General features: G+C 40.6%; 1 protein-coding gene across 2 annotated transcripts in view; it reads right to left on the bottom strand.

Moving 5' to 3' along the window:
- nvd (cholesterol 7-desaturase nvd) overlaps nucleotides 1-15,383 on the bottom strand; it is a 98,338-nt gene that overhangs the window by 30,210 nt on the left and 52,745 nt on the right. The gene's annotated exons all lie outside the window — the stretch shown is intronic.

The raw sequence follows: 15,383 nt of genomic DNA on the forward strand, positions 1-15,383 counted from the left end.
ATCTAATCTTATCTGTAAAATGCTGTTCCAGGAACGCGTCAGACGTTTAGTACATCAAAATACATGATTCGCTTCCTATCTGAAAACTTAAATTTTAAAATTTGCTAAACTATAATTTACCTATATCAAATCTAAAACTTCTTGACGATGGTGAAGAGTCAATTGAATAAAAATTTCCTTGGATATTATCCATCGTCTTTTTTTACGTTTTATATTTACTAGACGATGGATAATATCCAAGGAAATTTTTATTCAATTATAATTTACCTGTTTTATATGGTTGTAGAACTTGTCTTCTGAACCTTCGAACATATTACAGATTTAGAGAGTTTTAGAACTGTGTCTTGAGGGGGGGATAATTGGGCCTAAATCCCGTGAAAATCCTTAAAACTTCTAATTTTAATAATTGTCCATACGAAAGCAAATTTTAAGAACATGTTAATGAGGCAGCCGAGATCAAATAACTCGATAATTATAAGAAGCTACAAAATGGGAAACTAAAACATACTCTTACGAACCAGATCATTATACAGAAAGCCCGAAAAATATGTATTTACATTATAATTATTATTATTATTATTATTTGGTGTTCTGTCTGACGACAGGTCCATATGAACAGGATCCTTCCAGCCTTTTCTCGGACTGGGACCTGTTCATATACGTTCTTGGCAGATGATCCAGAAGTGGTTTGCCATTGCCTTCTTCTGTGTGTGAATGGAGTAATTGTTGGGATGCAACGGAGGAAAACTCCGTGTTGCCTAGACCACGGCCTTGCCCAACACAAGATAAATAGATAAGATTCAACTGCATTTATACAGGCCTACAGTTCTTACACACAACGGATGAACTGTACAACTATCAAGACTAGAAAAGTCGTTTACTGTCCCCGAAAGTAGCCCTGTCTGAGTTAAGAACAATATTAACCACAAATGTAAACACTAGCGTAATTTGTGTAGCCAGCAGACTTCATAAATTTCGCAACTCCTAAGGTTATTTCAGTCTCGGTCCATTTAACATTTCCCAATAAAATTAGTGGCGATTATGAACTGTGAAGTGGAGCGAATGTCCAAGGAAATATGACTGTCTTCTGGGATGCTGCGTCCTGTAGTTTCGTAGAAACTGACCGACGTTTCACAAGTGCTTACGGCCTCCATCATCAGGACGACGATCATCCAGCGAGTAGTCAGTCGCTGCACTGGCTAAGCTACCCCATAAAATCATTTTAACAACAGAAATCTGTCAGTGAACAATTAAGGGGTGAATCTAACAAAATACACATGGTTATAAATATCAAACAAGGCCCAAAATACTTCAAAATTACCATGACAATGGTTAAAACAACACATTCTTTTAATATTATCCCGTAAGAACCAAAATCACTTAACAACAAATGATCAACAGTTGCTTATTATTATGAAGAAGAAGATGGATGTCAGTTTTTTTCTATTAATCCTGATATAAACCGTTCTGATGTAATCCTACCCGAAAGGATCCACATTCTGTTGCTGGAACTGAAGCCACGTGGAGTCTGAACACGTACACATTAATTTACATTCGCCAGTGGTAGCTACCTTTCAAGTGTGCTGCAGACTGCAAACTGAATGCATGGACGCCGTCCCTCCGTCCACCAACAAAGATGTAGAAATTGCTCGTCTGAATCCCGCAGTACGGAAAGTTAGGACAGTCTTGATAATATGAAAAACGTGTGTTCAGATAAATCTAATCTTATCTGTAAAATGCTGTTCCAGGAACGCGTCAGACGTTTAGTACATCAAAATACATGATTCGCTTCCTATCTGAAAACTTAAATTTTAAAATTTGCTAAACTATAATTTACCTATATCAAATCTAAAACTTCTTGACGATGGTGAAGAGTCAATTGAATAAAAATTTCCTTGGATATTATCCATCGTCTTTTTTTACGTTTTATATTTACTAGACGATGGATAATATCCAAGGAAATTTTTATTCAATTATAATTTACCTGTTTTATATGGTTGTAGAACTTGTCTTCTGAACCTTCGAACATATTACAGATTTAGAGAGTTTTAGAACTGTGTCTTGAGGGGGGGATAATTGGGCCTAAATCCCGTGAAAATCCTTAAAACTTCTAATTTTAATAATTGTCCATACGAAAGCAAATTTTAAGAACATGTTAATGAGGCAGCCGAGATCAAATAACTCGATAATTATAAGAAGCTACAAAATGGGAAACTAAAACATACTCTTACGAACCAGATCATTATACAGAAAGCCCGAAAAATATGTATTTACATTATAATTATTATTATTATTATTATTTGGTGTTCTGTCTGACGACAGGTCCATATGAACAGGATCCTTCCAGCCTTTTCTCGGACTGGGACCTGTTCATATACGTTCTTGGCAGATGATCCAGAAGTGGTTTGCCATTGCCTTCTTCTGTGTGTGAATGGAGTAATTGTTGGGATGCAACGGAGGAAAACTCCGTGTTGCCTAGACCACGGCCTTGCCCAACACAAGTTATAAATTCGGGCACCGCCGGGAATCGAACCCGGGACCCCAGGATTACAAGGCCAGCGTTCTAACCGCTAGACCACCGTGGCTGCTTACATTATAATACAGACCATTAACCTTGTGCGTGTACATCCTTTTGAGGTACTCTGTATTTAAATATCCCATTTTAAAAGAAGAAAATTAATTTGGTTTTATCTTACTCTCTCCCTCTGTTTCTCTCTCTTCCTTCTTGCGCATTTTACTTTGTGTCAGTTGCAGAAACATCAATATTCAGAAAAATAAATGTCAACCGAACAAATGTTTCCCAAGTAGAATCTGAGACCGCTGACGAAGCAAGCAATGGCACGGACAAGCAGTTGCTATGCGGGCTTCTGATTCCGGTAATTCGAATACCAAGAAATTTTCGAACATCCAGACGGCCGTGAATACATTACAGATCGTCGGGTAACAAATCAGATCGCGACTGTTCTGAGAGCGGGTATCAGCGGCCATCTCTGAATGAAACCAACTGTGGCCGAATTTTGGGATATAAGTTTTCCTGATACCTGAATATTTATGAATGTAAAGTTACAAATTTCCTACACGGAAATAAAACTAAAAATAGGAACAGATTTCTATATTCTTCACCAGCAGGACATAAAAAATGCAAATTTGATATACGATTCCACATAAATGTTCAATACCCTGAACCAATACATGTCACTCGTTTTATTCTATCAGAAAAGCACATAGCTAGTTAATTTTAAACCAGAGCTGTATGGAACAACACCTCACAAGGTGACGCAGCCTGTTCATAATGTCTTATGAAAATAAAACCTACAGTGTAGGATAAACAACGCTTTCTGATGACGTCAAGTTCCCATTTTACCTTCGAGGCTTCGTCAGCCGTTCGGGGTCTTATTCAGGTGCATCAACCCGTGATATTACGGAAGAGAGCCTTTCCTTGTAAGTCGCTTTTAATTTAAAATTGGCTCAGTGGAAATTAATTTCTATTCAATTTTTAAAAAGATGATAAAAACAAAAGGTAAAGCTGGGATAACACGTACACACATATTTTAGACCACCTAGGATTTTAATCATATTTGGCGCGAATATACACATATTCATTACATTCAAGTGTTCACTGAAACACGTGTCTGTTTTCGATCAACACCTGCATATATATATATATATATATATACGGAAAAGAAAAATGACTTTCTCATACAAAAAAGGGGGGGTTTTATTGTTCCAAGTTCATTGAGACGAAAATTTGTATCGAACATTTAATATAACAAAATGGCGAATTCTGTCAATCTAGATTTGGGAATTGGCAGTACTACCGAACAGTAGTGCTGCTATCTTACAGTTGCAGACGATATTTCAAATAAGAATAATGAGCTCCACTACATAAAGTTAGGAAAAATTCGACAATGTTAAGATAAATGACTGTAAACTTCACTAGCAACAAATAAATTTCAGTCTCTATATTCGTATATTTATCGGTACAAAGTTAATTCTATATTTTATTTTAAAATGACCACTCCAGAAACAGCTCGTGCAGGTTGCTATAGCGATAACAGAAGTAACAAAATTCTTTTCACTTACGAAACCCTTCTGTACTGAGCTTTAAGCGGTAAAAATGTCATTCTGCTTGTACGCATCCATAATCAATAGGGTTACAGACTCAGACACGAAAGGTGGCGGAAACACACTTTCAACATTTTCAAATAAAATTTTCCAAAGGACATTTTAGTATTTTTACCTAAAGAATCTCGATCTTAGGAAGGACATGATTATAGTCAGAAGACAAGGTTCCAATATGCTTATAACGGGAAACATCAGTGCTCACTTTACGTAAGTTCATTATTCAAATATCATTCGAACAGTCTTATTTGCAATAAAATAAATGTTTTCCTTCAAAATAATAATGCATGCAGAATCGTGATTCGTGAGCCTCCTGAAATGTGTACTCTTCATTTTGTTGAAGGTTTCTTAGCAATTCAGATCATAACTGACCTACTGGGCGCTTTGTAAGGCTTAATGTCAATCCGAAAAGAAGACGACCACAAGATTGATTTAAACACCTAAAAATCTGGGATATTTCCTATATATTTATATAACATATCCTGTCAGACAACACTGTATCTCGTATTCCAGACATTTTATTCATAGAAAGTACGTATTCTGATACATAAAAAATCAGCCAGGAACTTAAATTTCCTGTCTATTATAATACACAAGTGACTATTAATCACAATACGTCAGAGCTTCGATTTGTCCCTTACGTGACAGGCACGTCATAGAGCTTGATCAACATTCATTTCCGAAGACATGGTCCATTACGGCGGAATGCACCCTTTTTTTCAAATGTACTCTTCCCAATTTTGCACACGTTTTTTGTCCTCCGTGTTTCCCTTTTGCTGATACAAATACTATTTCATATTCAAGGTTTTAATGGCGGTGAGGATTAAAATTTCTCTCTTCTCGCCTTTGGGTTTCGTCGAGAGATGCGAACGTTTCGGAAAAACACAGTCACCATCGCCCCCAGAGCCGGTCTGGACGCTGTTGCGAAGAGACACTCCTGTCCTGCCAGGAATCGAACCCCAGTCGTCCAGCCCCGGGGCCTAATCAGAAAGCTGACTTGAGCTTTCATAATCTGTACAATACGCCAAATATTAAGGTAATCGCATCAATCAGAATGAGATGGGGTGGGTGGGTGGGTGTTAAATTTATACAAATGTTAATCGAAACAAAATAAACTACTCGAAGACCTGAGTATAGACGGAAATATAAAAACGGGAATTTGTGGACACGGTACTAAACCTTTTTAGGCATGAACGGCCGGGAATTTCTTGGCCAACTGAACGACCATCAGCTTCTAAATTAAGACTTTACACACGGAGCCAATTATAAAGTTTAAATTTCTTTACAATGAACAGAAACAGGTACAGCAGCGTCATCACGGGAGACGCCGCTGTCAGCCGCGTGTGAGGTCCGGCTACGAAGTTTTCTTAACAAGCCAAGCAGTCCATCCACCTTCCCAAATCCTTAACGTCGAAATCCGTCAGATGAATATTCCTAAAACAATTCATTAGTGTACTAAAATCAAATTCTTTTAATACACACTTATCGTATGTTATGTAAGGAACGCGTCAGGGGTCACTATGAATTAATTAAAGGTAGGCCTATTGCTCGGGAAAATGTCGTTTAAAATCCTTCGCGAGATCAGTTCGATCGTAAGTCGACCCGGATATCTCAGACAAAACTTTTTTTTATATCGACTGTCATCGACCTAGAAAAGCTACTACAATATGAGCGCGAGAGAGGCGGCGAGGCCTGAGACACAATATCTAGGTTGTAAGTTTAACGGCTAGCGGTTTCTATTACGCTCGCCACAGCTACGCCGCCCAAATGCACTTATTTCATGTACCGCTAATCCTGTTCGCGTGCATCTGTTCCATGCAGTTTATTTATAAAACAGCAGCACCACCGGCCTCAGTTTCTATACAAGCTGTTGGGTCAGTTCAGGGAAGTCAGTGGCGGGGAGGGTCTGAGGTTTGTCTTCTGGGTTGCGTAGGCAGGCACCGACTCTTCGGAGGAACGTACCTTATCTGTCTTCAGGGTTAAAGCCACACGTCGTCACAACCCAAGGTCGTTTCTAAGCAACTAATAACAGGTCATAAAGTTTAGTAACACCAGCAAAGTCTTGTTTCTGCCTCAGATTTCTGATTATTGTTCGTTACGTACTGCAATTTCGCTCAATTATGTCTCTCTCTTCTCATTTCGTGGCCGCTCGTAAAGTCCTCTTGGGCCTAAAATGCGACGTAATAATAACTGAGAATGATAACATTTGAAATGATGCACTCATGTCAATTTACCGTCCCAACGTTAAATGAACAAAAAAAATCACGAAAAACCTCATTAAGATAACAGGATTTCACGAGAAAGAACATGAAATTGGACCTTTTGAGAAGTTACGCCGTGCAGTCTGGTAGAAATTTACGGACTCTTAAGAGGTTATTACTGCATCTTCCATCACGGCGATGAATAAGCCGAGAGATTCTGAAACTCTGGTCAGTTTCCACCAAACGACACGCCGCAACATCGCAGATGACAGCCACGGTCAGGATAGCGAAAGTCCGGGAAAAGGTCCGAACCTGAGACCGCGCCGAGTACGAACCAGGGGTGACAACTACTACCACAACATTCGGTATTGACATGTGATTTTCAAAGCACGATGTTCATTGCGAGTAAATCGAATATCTTTCAACTTAAGTCTACGGTAGCAATGTCACTAAATTGATATATATATATATATATATATATATATATAAAATATATATATATATATAAAATATATATATATAAAATATATATATATACTGGTCACCCCTGAAAGTATCACAATAAAATCCACGATTATATCTGTAAAATATTCCAGCAGGAACACACTCAAGTTCATTGTCCGGCCACTCGCAAAAGTCAGGTGCCCCGAGAGTCAGCCTAGGGGCAGCGCAGACCCGGTCCATGACTGGATGATTCACTGTCTTCCGGCATCGCCTCTCACTTGTTTTCTATGTCACGGCCTGATGGATGTCCCCCCCCCCCCCCCAACGGCTAGTGATCGCCTTTTTGATATAACTTGTTTTTTTTGCTCACTTCTACTGCGCGTTATCCTCTCAGCTCTACGGCGATTTGGCGTACGTACGTGTGCAGAATCTTTTATTCTCAACACTTATTAGTTTCATAAATGCAACGTGCCTAAATCCCCTGAAGGGGCCAGTAAACAACGCTCACCCTCACAGTGCGGAATTGTTTCATGTTTGAGATCATTTAAACATGTTCTGCCATCTCGAAACAGATAAAACTGAGATCTGAGGTTCTCACGGCAGTGAAGATGCCGATGGCTTTTGGTCTTCTGTGCACTTGATGATAGAAGACGCGAGACGGTTCGGAGGAACATCAGCCCCTTATCACAACACTCGTTGGGACAGACCACGACGTTCTCGATGACCACCGCAAGTTTCGTCGAGTATGAAAGTGCATGCCGAACGGATTACATCGAGAGTGGCGGCCAAACAGTGAAACAACTGCTACACCGGCAGACTTTCTCTGGCATTAATGTTCGTATCGTTTAATTACGTCTGTGTAGGAAACTAACATTCGAGGATAAGACGTGTTTCCGCACAGAGAAGGTCCATCTTCGTCGGGAGAAGTAAGAAACGTAATCGGGAACAAGGCGGGCATGTAAGGCGATTGGACACAAGGACGCTGATGTCTGCCATCAAGAAGGCGTGAGGCTTCTGAATGAGGGTGCTGGAAAACCCTCAACGCAAGCCGGAGGAGAAAAAGACGAACTTTGTATTTCTAAGATCAGTTTCTCCGGGTGAAAGAGCTGGGAGTCGGTGAGTCAGGAGTCAGAGTGGCTACGGCCCGGACGACCGAGATTTCATTCCGGGCAGGGGAGAGGTATTTTCCCCTTTCTAGAATTGATGTGAATTAAGCCACTTTGAATATGATATATTCCTGACCAACCAACCTACATATAAATCAACTTGGTTACTCCACGTGTACGGTGCAACAGTATCTTACAATAAAAAACTATCGATTCGTCCTATATTCGTCCTTAGCTCTATATATTCCAAATGTCTCATCAACGAGAACGCCTCAGCGACTTAACACACTGTCGCACAATATCGCAGAAAACGGTTATGGCCTCGGCTGGATCTGAACCCGCATTCCCAGTGTTTCAGAGGCCCAAAAACTTGTCCGCACCTTAGACCATGCAGATATCGGAAAGGAGCCCGTGCTGCCGACCTGCTTAATCCTTGCTAATGGCAGTAAGACACTGACACCTTGTGGCCAACAACGAGAATTTCGGAGCCCCGCTAACAGTCGAATACACTGCCAAAAGATTGTACAAACATATGAATAATCAGAGGTAAAAACATGTCATGCCAGATGGGCGTAAGTGTACATTTTGTTCATAAGCCCTTCTAGCATGACGCCCTCGACATCCTTCTTAGCTTGTGTACTTAATATAGAGAAACGAAATTACCTAAGAGATATTACTGGCTCTACTGCCCTGGTCGAAAGAGATAAATAAATTAACATAATACGACGTTTTCCACGTGACATATGACGAAGTGTTGAAACCACAAGAACAAACAAGCAAATGCAATGTCAAGCAAGATCTGACAGGAACAATGAAGTACGCAAATTTTCAAGACACGTTTATTCCGAATTTTTATTCGTCTTAAGGGCTTCATTTTCATTTGCTGCAGACAGAAACAGAACTAAAATATCTTGACGATGGTGAAGAGTCAATTGAATAAAAATTTTCTTGGATATTATCCATCGTCTAGCTCTATCTAGTGGGCTCAACTGTGTACGAACCTGAAGACGGAGATAGAGTCCCATCTCCGAAACGTCGTTTTACGTTTTATATTTACTAGACGATGGATAATATCCAAAGAAATTTTTACTTAGAAACAGAACTGTTTCTTTGTCTTATTAACGTTACGCTCAACTATCCTGACAGAGATTAGCGTTAGGAATAAGTGAAATAGAAGAATTTACTGTTTTTAAAAATGTAATTACGAGCGGACGTTCGGACGCCCGAAGCCTCGTCGGAAAGCGGAACGGAACGGTTGCTGCTGATAGCGATTCGCGCATTATTTTTTCTCGTTTTCGTTTATAAATTCCCCAAATCAATGCAGATTTCGAAACAAAAGTTGTATTTCATACGGAAACTTAGCTTTTGTGTTACGTAAAATTTCTTATAATTCTTGTCTCGGCTGGAATTCGGCTTTTGGGTGAAAAGAATTCCCGAAACGTCGTATATAGGACCATGAAAATTACGCATCATAATTGGCTTACTACTTTAATTTTCTTCGGCACGATAACTGTCTGATGTTTTACGATTTAAAAAAGAATACTTTGAAGCCGCAGTTCACCTAAATAACAATCAGAACTCAGTCCGTACCACAAAGAAAACACATCTTTTCACCATTACAAAAATCAACTAGTTACTGCCGTTTAAGAAAACCCATAAACACAAAATGAATGTTTGTTGTCGAAGCAGATGATACTACTGGGCTTTAGTGTGTTAAAACGAAAAGTTGTATTCGAAAATTAACATTTTCTGCAGACTGGCCAAATCTCCATCTTCAGGTACATGGTTAGGATTCTGTAAGGCCCGTCAGATAAAGTCAGTATTTATCAGCAATTATTTTTTAATTTTTAGATACCTATAAAAATAAAAAAAGATAATATCCAATCAGATTAACGTAATAACGCCAATACACGCGCCATTAATTTTAATGTTATCAGTTTCGTGTAATGATACAGGGCGGTTCAAAAGTCCCTATGTACTTGCAAGTACACAAATTTCTCATGGTGAACTTTGTTACGGTAAGAAGTTACAGGGTGACGGTCAAGGTCGTACAGTCACCTGACACGTACACACACACACGTGCTCCATCTGGGGAGTGAGTGTGTACAAGGACTTTTGAAGCATTACCCACTTCCGAGACTTGTCATTACAGGCGTACAGGGCTTTTAAATCAGTCTGTAGAATGTGTAAATATCGTCATGGAGACAGACACGTTAATTTTTCTCCAAACATTTTCGAACAAAGTTTTCCTTTCTGTGGAAGGAAAGGGAACGCACCCAGTCGCTCGCTTTCATGCTGGAATGCGTTACAGTTATGTGACCGACCACTTGTTCCACTTTGGAGACACTCTGCTCAACTCTTTCGTTTACGATCTTACGATGTCTTCAGGTGGTACAGTGCGGCACTGCGTTCCTCAATGGTGCTGGCAAAGCACACAGCGTCCTAGCATCACGCGCATTCACGAAATTGAGTTCTGTGATAATTGTGTCGGGAACAAATCGTACCTCGTACTCGGAGAGGAGTCTTGAGATCTAATCATGACCAAGAGACCGGAAGCAATTATATTTTTTTTCGGTTTTCCTCAGTCAAATGCAAATACAACAAAACAGAGTAATAAATAACCATGGGAGCGTCTGATTTCAGACAAATTTAGTTCAATTCTGAGCCACTAGAAGTCAGATGAAAGCTATAAAACAGGTCATTTTCGGACATCCAACGAATTTTAAGCAATTGCTCACAATTTATATCGTGTTCCTTGTTAACCAAAGATGCCAACAGGTAATGCGTTTGGTGCCATCTACAATGAGTTCCTTCGACCCACAAGGTCGAAGCGTAAGCTGGCAAATCGATATTTGGGGAGTAGAATAAAACGTTCCTGTGCTGCCGCGTGGCGGCAAATGGATGAAATGAGCACCTGCCTGGTTCACAGGTTGCTTTTATACAAAAGTTACTTACGGTTTGCAGCTCAAGACAGCAACAAAAGCTCATTGTAAAATCACCCTAAAAGTGTAGCAGTCTGCAAAACAAACATTTATGAGGGAAATACCCAATGCAAAGCTTCACAAGGTGAACCGAAGTAATCATTGTGTTAACTTCGTGAAGCATGGCACCAGGTAGTTAGCTCCCTCACAAACATTTGTCACTACAGGGCGTTTTTTCTTGTACGCGCTATACGAGCGAAGTGAGTAACATGAAAGTACAATCTTCTAACCTCACCTTCAAACTTCATACTTCTTAATGCGCTATTAGGGTCGAATGTAGCTGTAGGGCGATTTCATTCGTAGCTGGTACGCAAAGAAAAGTATTTTGTCGATAAAATTCAATTACAAAGATGTGGTATTTGTGACGGAATGGAAAACATTTGTGAATCTTTGCAAGGGAATGTTCCGTTGGTATAGCCGGCGTAGTAGTTTTTGGCCGGTGGAGAAGCTAGCGGACGGGCCTACTCTGTGTACCTGAGGTGGCACGGTCAGCGTATTTCTTTTGTTTGGGCGTTCAGTCACACAAGCTCCTCGGTGCAGTCAGCATTATACGATCGCACAAGAGACTCGCTCCTAGCCTTCCCATTGAAAATTCCACTGGCCAAAAACTACTGCGCCGACTATAGTTCATGTTAACTGACCTCTAGCTCTTTTCGTCCCGAAATTAAATCGGCAGATACGTCGTAAATTGTTTTTGTCGTTCTTCAGTGTTTCAAGCACACGCTCAAAAGTTGCTTCGGTTTCGGGCCAGTGTTACCGGTAGGGAAACCTGAAGGGAAGAGACCTCTGGGGAGACCTAGACGTAGATGGGAGGATAATCTCAGGCGGGATCTATGGGAGATAGGAGTTGAAGGAGACTGGATTTTGTTGGCCCAGGACTGGGTCCGGTGGAGAGCTTTGGTTAGTTCGGTGATGAACCTTCGGGTTCCGTAAGCCATCTGGGTGGTTGGGTCCACTATTTGGGAAGCCTGAGGGGAAGAGACCTCTGGGGAGACCTAGACGTAGATGGGAGGATAATCTCAGGCGGGATCTATGGGAGATAGGAGTTGAAGGAGACTGGATTTTGTTGGCCCAGGACTGGGTCCGGTGGAGAGCTTTGGTTAGTTCGGTGATGAACCTTCGGGTTCGGTAAGCCATCTAGTTAGTTAGTTAGTTACGAGCTCTAACTAACTAACTAACTAGATGGCTTACCGAACCCGAAGGTTCATCACCGAATTAACCAAAGCCCTCCACCGGACCCTGTCCTGGGCCAACAAAATCCAGTTTCCTTCAACTCCTATCTCGGATAGATCCCGCCTGAGATTATCCTCCCATCTACGTCTAGGTCTCCCCAGCGGTCTCTTCCCTTCAGGTTTCCCAACCAGTACCCGGTGCACACCTCTTGTCCCATCCATGCGCGCTACATGTCCCGCCCATCTCACTCTTCTCGACTTAATCACCCTCACAATACTGGGGGAGCAGTACAGATTTTTAAGCTCGTCATTGTGCAGTTTTCTCCACGCCCCATCGTCTTCCCTCTTAGGCCCAAATATCCTCCTCAACACCCGATTCTCAAACACCTGCAATCTGTGTTCCTCCCTCTGAGTGAGAGACCATGTTTCGCACCCATACAAAACAACAGGCAAGATTATTGTTTTGTATACTTTAATTTTCAGGTTCTTAGAAATCAGACGGGAAGACAAAATATTTTGGACTGAGAAGTAGCAAGCATTTCCGGAATTTAGTCTCCTCCTAACTTCCTCACAAGTATCATTTTGATTTGTTATTGTTGTTCCCAAATATTTGAACTTTGTAACCCTTTCAAAGGATTTATTAGCTACCCTAAGATAATTTTGCCCGCCTGTCTTCTGATGACGAGATACTAACATGTACTTAGTTTTTTCTGAATTTACTTCCAGCCCCACTTGTCTACCAGCCTCTAGTAAAACTTCTGCGTTCCTCTTTATTGTATTTATATCGTCCCCCAATAAATTAACATCATCAGCATATGCCAATAGCTGATGTGTCCCGTTCAATTGCAAACCCTCCTGCCTACCTTGGACCTTCCTGATGGCGTATTCTAGCGCAAAGTTAAAGAGCAAGGGGGACAAAGCATCTCCTTGTTTTAGACCGTTCTTGATGAGGAATGTCTCAGATACATATTTACCTACTCGAATTTTGCTGCAGGTTTCATTTAAGCACATTTTTATTAGACCCACTAGCTTCTTTGGTATACCAAATTCAATAAGAATATTATATAGCACTTCTCTCTTCACAGAGTCATAGGCTTTTTTGAAATCTATAAATAACTGATGTACAGTCCCACCGAACTCCCATTTTTTCTCTAGTATCTGACGAATGCAAAAGATCTGATCAATCGTTGATCTGTTTCGTCTGAACCCACACTGATGATCCCCAATAGTTTCATTCGCATATGGGGTTAATCTTGCCAAAAGAATGTTGGATAGAATTTTGTATGAGGTTGATAGCAGCGATATTCCTCGGTAATTACCACACTCAGTCTTGTCCCCCTTCTTATAAATAGGAATAATTATGGATTCCTTCCATTGATGTGGCATCTCTTCCTTATCCCAAATTAACTGAATAAGCTTATGGATCCTCATATGCAACCCTTTGCCACCTGCTTTAATTAATTCGGCCGGAATCTGATCAATTCCTGGAGATTTATAACTTTTCAACTTCCCAATGGCTAGTTCCACTTCATCTAAGCTAGGTTCTGGCACCAACAGTTCAGCTGTATGCATTTTAATCTGTCTAATATCACCAGTATTATGAACATTTAAGAGCTCGCTAAAGAAATTTTTCCACCTATTCACAATTTTTATTGGATCTGCAAGCAAATTGCCACTATCATCCTTTACCAAATTAGTCTGGGGTTGATATCCTTTCTTAAAGTTATTAATGCCTCTGTACAGGTCTCTGATGTTTTTTTCCTTATTATTTGTCTCAAGTTCAGCAATTTTGCCCTTCAGGTATTCCCTTTTCTTAGTCCTAAAGGTTCTACTAGCCTCACGTCTCACGTTACATAGATTATCCGCATTTGTTTTGTTTGGGTTCTGCAACCATTGAAATTTTGTTTGCTTCCTTCGATCTATTAATTTTGAACATTCTTCATCAAACCACGGTTTATTTTGCTTTCTCCTGTAGTATCCTAGTTTCTCTTTTGCTGAAATTTTGATGCAGTTTCTGACATTTTCCCACTCCCTGTTGATGTCCACACTTTCATTATCCTCATTTGTCTCTAAAATTTGAAACCTATTCGAAATTTCAACTTGATATTGTTCCTTTGCCTCTCCCTCACTTAATTTTTTCAAATCAAATCTTTCTGTGTCAAAATTTTGTTTAGTTCGTCTACTTACTGAAAGCCGCTCCCTCACTTTTGCTACCACCAGATAATGATCAGTGTCGCAATCTGCTCCTCTGAATGATCTCACATCAATTACATTTGTCTGCCTTCTCTTATCTACTAAAACATGATCTATTTGATTGTGTGTTCTGCCATCTGGGGAAGTCCAAGTGTATTTATGAACATCACGGTGTGGAAATTTTGTACTTTTTACAATTAAATCTTTTGACGTAGCGAAGGTCACTGCTCTGACGCCATTATCATTACTAAGTGCATGGAGACTCTCGCTGCCTATTGTGGGTTTGAAGACATCCTCCCTCCCAATTTTTGCATTGAAATCTCCTAGCAGAATTTTCATGTGATACTTGCCAAATGTATCAAATACTGATTCCAATTCTTCATAAAAGCTATCCTTGATATCATCGCTTTTGTCTTCAGTTGGGGCATGAACATTAAGGACAATGATGTCGCACCAACGTCCTTCCAAAATTACGTAAGACAACCTGTCACTAACAAATTCTACTCTCTTAACTGCTGCCCTAATTCTGCTATGAACAAAAAAACCCGTCCCTAGCTGATGATTGTCATTCCCCTTTCCATAGAAAAATGTAAAATTGTCCACTGGGATCGTGCCCTCCCCCTCCCACCGCACTTCCTGCACTGCCACTAAGTCTAACTTATAATTCCCTAATTCCCTACACACTGATTTCAGTGCCCCAGCCCTATAGAGGCTCCTAATGTTCCAGGTACCAAATCTCATGTCCTTTTTCAATTGCCGTGGTCGTGCCAAAGAGTCCGTCCTGATCCGAGGCTTGGTTGATTTGTTCGTAACACATATTTTTTTTAAAGGTGAAAGGTTGTTAGCCCTACACCCAACCCCCAACCTGGAGGACCAGGGTATCACTCTTAGTCTAGCGCATCTCCTTAGACCTGTCCGGCTTGGGTGACCCTACCATGAGCCGAAGCTCAGGCCGGCATAGCCCTAAGGGTCATTTGAGCACGCAAGCCTCCTCACCCGGCAGATTGCCTTCGACAAGGTGGTGATACCTTCGAGAAGGAGTTACGAGCTCTAGCAATATTTATTTTAAATCGTTGAGGTTAATTAAAAACTCTACTAATTCCATGGGCAGATTGCTGCTTCAGAAGTTTCCAGTTGCTCACGTAGTCAAGACACCCCCCCCCC

The sequence above is a fragment of the Zootermopsis nevadensis genome, unplaced genomic scaffold, assembly GCF_977971745.1.
Source record: "Zootermopsis nevadensis isolate Lab colony 2312 unplaced genomic scaffold, Znev_1.0 Znev_ptg000002l, whole genome shotgun sequence".
Lineage (NCBI taxonomy): Eukaryota > Metazoa > Arthropoda > Insecta > Blattodea > Termopsidae > Zootermopsis > Zootermopsis nevadensis.